Here is a 7,482-nt window from a genome sequence, read left to right as displayed (position 1 = left end):
CCATAAGGAAGGGCTTTGGCAAGTTTCGACCACCGGGGTGTTCTCTAACGTGCACCTAAATCTTAGGACGTGGGCCTCAGCATTGCCCTCATCGAAGATGCGGCCGGAGCGCCCGGGAAATCGTCCCGCGATCTGTGGATCAGTGGTTGAGCAACATACCCCCAGACCATTGGAGGGGGGGGGGGGGGTCTGCGGAAATAGTTTTGAAAACGACAATTGATTGATTGATTGATATGTGGGGTTTAACGTCCCAAAACCACTATATGATTATGAGAGACGCCGTAGTGGAGGGCTCCGCAAATTTCGACCACCTGGGGTTCTTTAACGTGCACCCAAATCTGAGCACACGGGCCTACAACATTTCCGCCTCCATCGGAAATGCAACCGCCGCAGCCGGGATTCGAACCCGCGACCTGCCGGTCAGCAGCCGAGTATCTTAGCCACTAGACCACCGCGGCGGGGCTTTCGAAAAACGATGAACCAATGTCTTATATAAAGGTGTGTTCTTTCACAATTTCCGTGACCAATTATACTTATATTCAAGGGCTAAAATTGTTGAAAGATTAGAGGGGCACCCAATTTTTGTGACGTAAGTGCCCTGGGCCACCATCGTTGGTATTCGTACCCATTACTACACGCAGTAAAAGAACGTTACAAAAGTGCGAAACGCTTAAGTGACGGCATTTCACTTTTCCTAGCGTTACACCTAGAAAAGGATGAAACATTCATGGTGTGCCGCTGTTTCCCACAGCGTAATTAGTGCTAATGAGCCGCGAGAGACGCGCTACCGAGGTAATCCGCCACATTGTTTTCAGAGAGGTTTTTTAATGGAGCACAAATGGCCCCAAGCTTGAAAACGGGCATGTAGGGAAGGGTGTTGTGTTTTACTAACGTCGTTGGCAAAAAGAATTCAAAGGCAGCTCATGCTAAGATATTTCTTTTAGCCAGGTTTTAGGTACCTATGGCATGTAGGGAAGGGGCTTTTAGCTCCATAAACGTCCTCGGCTATATGTTGTTTGGGTAACTGTTGCCGTGTTCACATTTAGCGGACTGGTGGTGAGTGAAGCGCCATCAGTCTGCAGTTATGTTTCAAGAAGTGGACTTAAAAAAAAAATGAGGATGTAGTACAAAACAGTCAGAAGTATAGACAACAGCTTTCGAATATGTTGCAAATTCCATGAAATGATTTCAGATTAAAGGACACACTTCATACACAACTTTCTTTATAAGTTCAGTAGAGCTCAAAAAAGTTGAGCGGGACCTCTCTTAGAAGAAAACGCAATACCATTGCCGGTTACAATGTTGAAATGTGTATCGTAAAAAAAATTTAGCTGAGCTTACTAAAGATGTGCTAAATATTCAAGCAACAAAAATGAGTGACTATATTGAAATGATCAATGAAAAATAATAGGCTTTTCCTAGGACACGCAGCTGTACTCATTTTTTGTTACTACCTTGAACCGATCCGCAGCATGCGAGATCACTTTCTTGAAGTGCTCAAATCAAAGTCAAATCAGTCTCGCATTCTACGATAAACATTCCAGCCACATTGGAGATCATATAAAATGTATCCCAAAAATTTTGCTGATATACTGCATTTAAAACAGTTAAATTTATAGAATATTCTGACAGAAATATTTCGGGTCTCATAATACACTTTTTATTTTCCAGAATGCTGTCTCAGCGTTGTTTGAAAAAAAGTGTTTTAAAATTACCGCTCATTCTTTTTGTAGCCAAGTTGATCTCCATAATGAATGAAGGGACTTGCGTTACGTGTTCGAAGAGATCAGTAATATCAGCGCGATTCTTCAGCCACATACGCCTTCAGGAATTAGGCCAGAGTGTGCTATGTTTGCATTTTCCTATCGAAATACTGCACTTTGCATGAGTATTTGAGCAATGAATACTTTTTTTACGGAAGGTACATCTTGGGAGAAAATTATGTTTCGACTAACAAGTGAACAATTTTTAAGACACAAAAATCCGCCAATTTCACAAAATCGTCATCTTCGTCCACATTGAGACACAATTTGCACCATGCGGTGTTCCAATAAATATTAGCCTCATATCCAAATCTAAAGCAAACAAAGCATGGTATATTTTATAGAAAAGCTTCATGATTGCATTTTTCTTTTTTAGTCACAAACTAATTATTGAAATTTTCCATTGACGGCAAGGGGTAACTTGCAGGCGGAAGCTGTCGTACGGCCAAATGGGAAGTTAGCCACATGGGGAGCTAGCTACCATGGGTGCATCGTTGTCCATTGCGCTTAAGCGAGCAGCTTAGGATTCGGTACTGCCTCTTCATTAGGCCATCGTGCCTCTCGTGCTTTGAGCATGCGTCAGCTACGCGGTCATCAGTACCGCGAGTGACGTCTACGGAGCCATAGACACCTTAATAGGCAGGACGCATGGAGACTCACGTAGGCATACCGGACGGAAAGAACTGAAGCTTAGAGAAAGAGTAGTTGTGTATAGTAACGTTCGGCAAGTGTATACTTGTGTATTTTTCCTCTTGTAAATCTTGTTTGTAAATGTTTTGTTGCCATTGCTCGGTATCAGATGGCCCACGAACCCTCTAAAGCCTAGTTACAACGATCTATTCTATTTTTAGACCAATGTGTCCCTGGTTTTCTTTAGCTTGCGGTTTGAGAGAATTGGTGTTCATTCAGAAAGAAAGTAGCACAAGCTAAGGCACACGCTTGTTCCCTTAAGAAAACTTTTCTCAACTAGCACTGCCACCTGGTTGTGCTAACTGAGAAGAGACTGGCCAATATGAAGAAGAGCTTGTATCGGTCTGCTAAAGCGTATCAGATCACTCCCCGTTCCGTAGTCTACACACAGCGAGCTTTTATTGCCTAAGAAATGTAAAGCCATGCAACTGCTTCAAAAACTGACGGTGTCCTTGGCTGCACTAATGCGATAGAATCGCGCTATTTGAATGAACTTCTTGTGATGGCAAGTCTCCGTGGAAGGTGCGATTTGAGTAAACTCAGAATACTACTTATGTACGCATACAGTCTATGTGAACAACCACAGGGCGCGAGGACTTGGATTCTTACCATTATACGTGATTGGAGCTAGCGCATGTGAGCGCAAGAACGAACACGTTTTGTTCCCGTGGGATCCAACCTGCAGGCTACTCCTGAAATCTCCTAACGCGTCAGCGCATGCGCACGCCTGGTAAGAGGAGAATAGTGGAGGTAGGAGAGAAGAGCACGGGGCAAACACCTACGCGACAGCATAGCCAGAAGGAGAACATACATGTGTTAGTTGAACCTACATAGCTCTTGTACAGTAAGCGCCAGCAAGCACTGCTACGTTTGAATGAAAAGGCAGGAACAAGTGCATCCTAACAAAAAAACGAAGTTGAAACCTTACCTCAATTGTGACACATAAATTATGGCCTGGCACTGCCATCAAATAATTTGATAACTAATGTTCGTAGGTCAGCTTGTAAGCAAACACAACAGGACCAATACAGTGCTTCATAATGCAGTGTACTTGATGTAAGAAATACGATGCTGCCAATTTTACAATACGCGACTTTCTTCTGTCGTGACATCTCGCACAGTTGTCTTCGCCTTCTTACGATCGTGTTTTTTTTAATATGCCGGGCAGTCGTCCGGATGTTTTGCTTCCGGCCCGCTGCCAGTGCGTTTTTGATGCGAAGGTGGTAAAGCGCTTGAACAATGTTTGAGAAGACCTTCGGACTGCGCTTTCGAGCTTCTTCATGACAACCCTTACGGAAACGCCATACATGGCCCATATATAAGTTATATCTGGCCATATATAAGCATATATGGCAGCATATGTGGCCACATATAAGCATATATGGCAGCATATGTGGCCACATATAAGCATATATGGATGTATATCTGGCGGAGTCGGTTCATGTATGGGGTTATATACGGCCATATATGACGCGGTTGGCCCATATAAGGGGTCAAATCCAGCCAAATAAGGCACGGCCACACCATATATAACATATCAAGTGGATCCCTATATGTGGAAGTGCTTTCTTATTTGGGATGAACCACGTATATATTCAGCACTGTGATCACACTTTTATGCGAATTGTAATATATAACAATTTGTACACAAAGCTGACCTGCTTATTTTTCATAACAATAGGGGTATTAAATATATATGTTGTATCTGCCATGCAAAAAAATTGAAATTTCAGGTCAGCTTTGTGTACGTGATAGTTCCAACTCAGTTGAATGCATATATGCATGCATTCGTGTAATTTAACTTGTACATTTTTCATGGCATATAGGTTTGAAACAATAAGTTGCAATTAATACGACGTAAATAATGTATACAAGAGCAGACATGTTTTACGAGGAAGGAATCGTGTCAAGTCACAAAATGTATTGAAGCTTCCGAACCTCGCTATTATTATAGAGCAATCCTATATAGTATTATGTAAAGACAAAATGCATGCAACTTATATTGTTCACAATAATGCATTGTTTAAAGTGGCAGCAAGAAATAGTAATTTCAATGCACTTTTAGCTTCCACATCGGTGGACAAAATTTCTGATTATTTGAAAGTTTTGATGGCTATATGCTGCCTTCATATAACAATTAGGATTTCTATTAATCCTGTTGACCCCTCATCTGCAATTGCTTTCAGCAGCCATTTACTATTATTGCATAGCAGTGCAATGGTTAAGGGAGTATTTTCAAAAACAAAAAGAACTTACGTGAATGCAACTTGCAGGCACTATTATGATTACATTCAAGATGGAAGTTGTACTTATTTATTGCAAAAATACATCTTGCGTTTCCTTTGGCTACGTATAATGTTCCTGGCTGTGCACATAGTAAATTTATCGAAAATTTTATGATTGCACAAGTGAACAATTAATTTAGTGTAATGTTTGCAAGCGTCAAATAAATCTCACGTCATAGACATGTACGTTGAGAAAGGTGCAACTGACTCACACATAATACATATTTAATGGACCATGTAATGAAATGCTGAAGCTTTATAGCAACATTTAACGTAGGCTGCCGAATTCACAAAACTTCTATTTTGTGTCGGTGTGTCATTACTTGGTCTAGGTCACTAAAGCGCGCTTGCTATCATCAGGATTAGCCTAAACATTGCCTTGTGACTACAATTAGTATGACACATTTTTTGCGGGCTGGCGTGATACCTAAGCCACCTCTACATTATGTAAACAGCCCCTTGCTGTGCAGGCGCGTAACCATTCAAACTGCTTGTGAACATATCCTTTCAACACCAACACGGTAGTGGACTTACTTATAAGATATGTATGCCGGTACATACCCACCGAACTGACAAGTGTACACTCGCGTATAGAGATTCATGGGCACCCGGACACTGGCATTTCATTCAATGTGGCTAGATATTTTCGGACATGTCAGAATGATATGAGTGTATTATTATTATTATTATTATATTTATTATTATTATTATTATTAATGTTGTTGTTGTTGTTGTATTTCGCAAAACGTCCAACAGTAAATCCATGTGCTGTCATACTGTGTCGTTATGTAAGTTTTATGAGATCAGTTATCTTGGTGTTCTTTTTGATAGCATGCTGAATTTTTTCTACTTGCATTAAATGTGCTGCCATGCGAGGCCTTCATTCTCTTCCTGTTGGCTCAACATCTCGCGAGAATCCGGCTATCCTACAGCCTTCTACAAATTGTACACCGTGATATGTCGTCGTCAACTTGAGTACATATGCATATTTGATGGCCCTGCTAAATCCAATGGCCCTGCGAATGGCCCTGCTAAATCCAGCAGTAGCGCCACTGAGTGAGTCCAGAAAAATTTCATAAGCATTTACCCTCATCGTTTCACTAGAATCCTTTCAACACTGCTAGAATAATATATTTGCCATCAGTTAACGGCCGGCAAAATCGCGCTGAGCTGTTATTTCTTTACAAGCTATTTCAGGGTGAGATATTCTGCCCTTCTCGGTTGTAATAATTTTGAAACTCCGCGTAAGTTATCGAGAGCGAATCGACCGTTGCATGTACCTGCCAGCTTCTTTCAACACTCTATCCTTTACAGAATACTGAGTCTATCTAACGTCAACTTTCTTAATTCGTTATGTTTTTCATAGTCTACAGTCATTTTCTTTTTGTCAGTGAGGGCTGCCCTGTCCTAACGTAGCCTTGCACATGCACAGATCCTTCCCTTTTCCGTATTTCAGGAAGCCTTCGGCACGGTTATGTATATTCTACATTATTTTTCAGTCCCATTCCATGAATATCTACTCTTTTATTTGTTGTTTTCATTGTGCGTTGATTTCTTTTCGACTGCTCGTTTTTGCTCTTTTTATTGATTTGCATTTCTGTGGACAGTCTGTAACGTATTGTTTGTTTTTGTTTTCTTTTCGCGCGCGCCAGCATGAAAGACCCTATGGTTGTTCTTGGGTAGGTTAAAAAATGATTGATTGATTATTGGTTGATTGAATATTATTATTATCATTAAAAATGCTTGTGAAATAAGATGAAAATTCGGCTGAAACGCGTCTTCGTAGCCAGCGTACACGAAGCAGCGATTTCAGCTCCACGGAATGCCTGTCTCAAAGGTCTTGCACGTGCAGCTTTCTGGGCCCGTGGAAGGAAGTTGAAGTTCATTGTCCGAAAAAACTCGCCTGACTGCTAGGTTGCAAGGGGTGCGCACAGTAAAAAAATACAAAAAAGGGCGCCCATCGGATGGGTGGACAATTCGGAGAAAGTTGTTCGAAGGAGCGCACGTAGGCATCGTGAAGCCCTGCCGTGGCTTACACCAGTGTGTCGACAGAGCAGGAAAGAGAGTGCCGCGGCCCATTTCAAGTAACGACGAAGAAAATAGTTTGCACAAACTTCAGTCGTATGGTAATAACATTGCTTCAATAATAGTTAAAAAATGAAACGTCGTTCGCCCATAAGCTCAGGAAAATTTAGTTCTAGTGAAAAGTGCGTAAATCATTGATCTCAAGGAGTAATGTAGTGTCCATTGCAATATTCATTGTCAAGCCTGCGTGCACTGTATCCGTCCGCGTAATTGTTGTTTTTTTTTTTTGCTCACCGGAGTCATGGGTGCCGTGCTGATCGAGTTTGTTAATTTTCATTCCTTTTGCTCTTATTTCGTGTTCAACTACTGCTCCAATTTACACAAGATAATCGCGCAGCTCTCAGGAATCTACTTCGCTGTACGTGGCGAAATTGTGGACGAACGTGGAAGTGTTTTCGTGTGCGTGTGCGTCTGTACGCTGATTGATTGGCGATCGTCAACTTTTCGTGCGAGAAGAAAATGAATACCCACGCTTGCGGGCAAGCGTTCATTCAAAACTTCTTCCTAAAGCAGTACGAATGGACGTGGTGGCTTTAAGGTGGGAATAGGTTATCTGGATTAACAGGCTCCTTGAAAGACAAGTCTCGGTTAAATGTTAAGGTAAGTTCATCATTTTTATTACCTTCGCACGTTGTTCATAAATTTTATGATAACTCGAA

General features: G+C 41.6%; 1 non-coding gene across 1 annotated transcript; it reads right to left on the bottom strand.

Annotated features, from left to right (window-relative positions):
- Positions 1-385: 385 nt before the first annotated feature.
- Positions 386-458, bottom strand: TRNAS-GCU (transfer RNA serine (anticodon GCU)). The gene has a single exon. It is a non-coding gene; the product is annotated as a tRNA-Ser (tRNA).
- Between the last annotated feature and the right edge of the window lie 7,024 nt (positions 459-7,482).

The sequence above is a fragment of the Rhipicephalus microplus genome, chromosome 2, assembly GCF_043290135.1.
Source record: "Rhipicephalus microplus isolate Deutch F79 chromosome 2, USDA_Rmic, whole genome shotgun sequence".
In the NCBI taxonomy this organism is placed as follows: Eukaryota; Metazoa; Arthropoda; class Arachnida; order Ixodida; family Ixodidae; genus Rhipicephalus; species Rhipicephalus microplus.
This window is presented reverse-complemented; position numbering and strand designations above follow the sequence as displayed.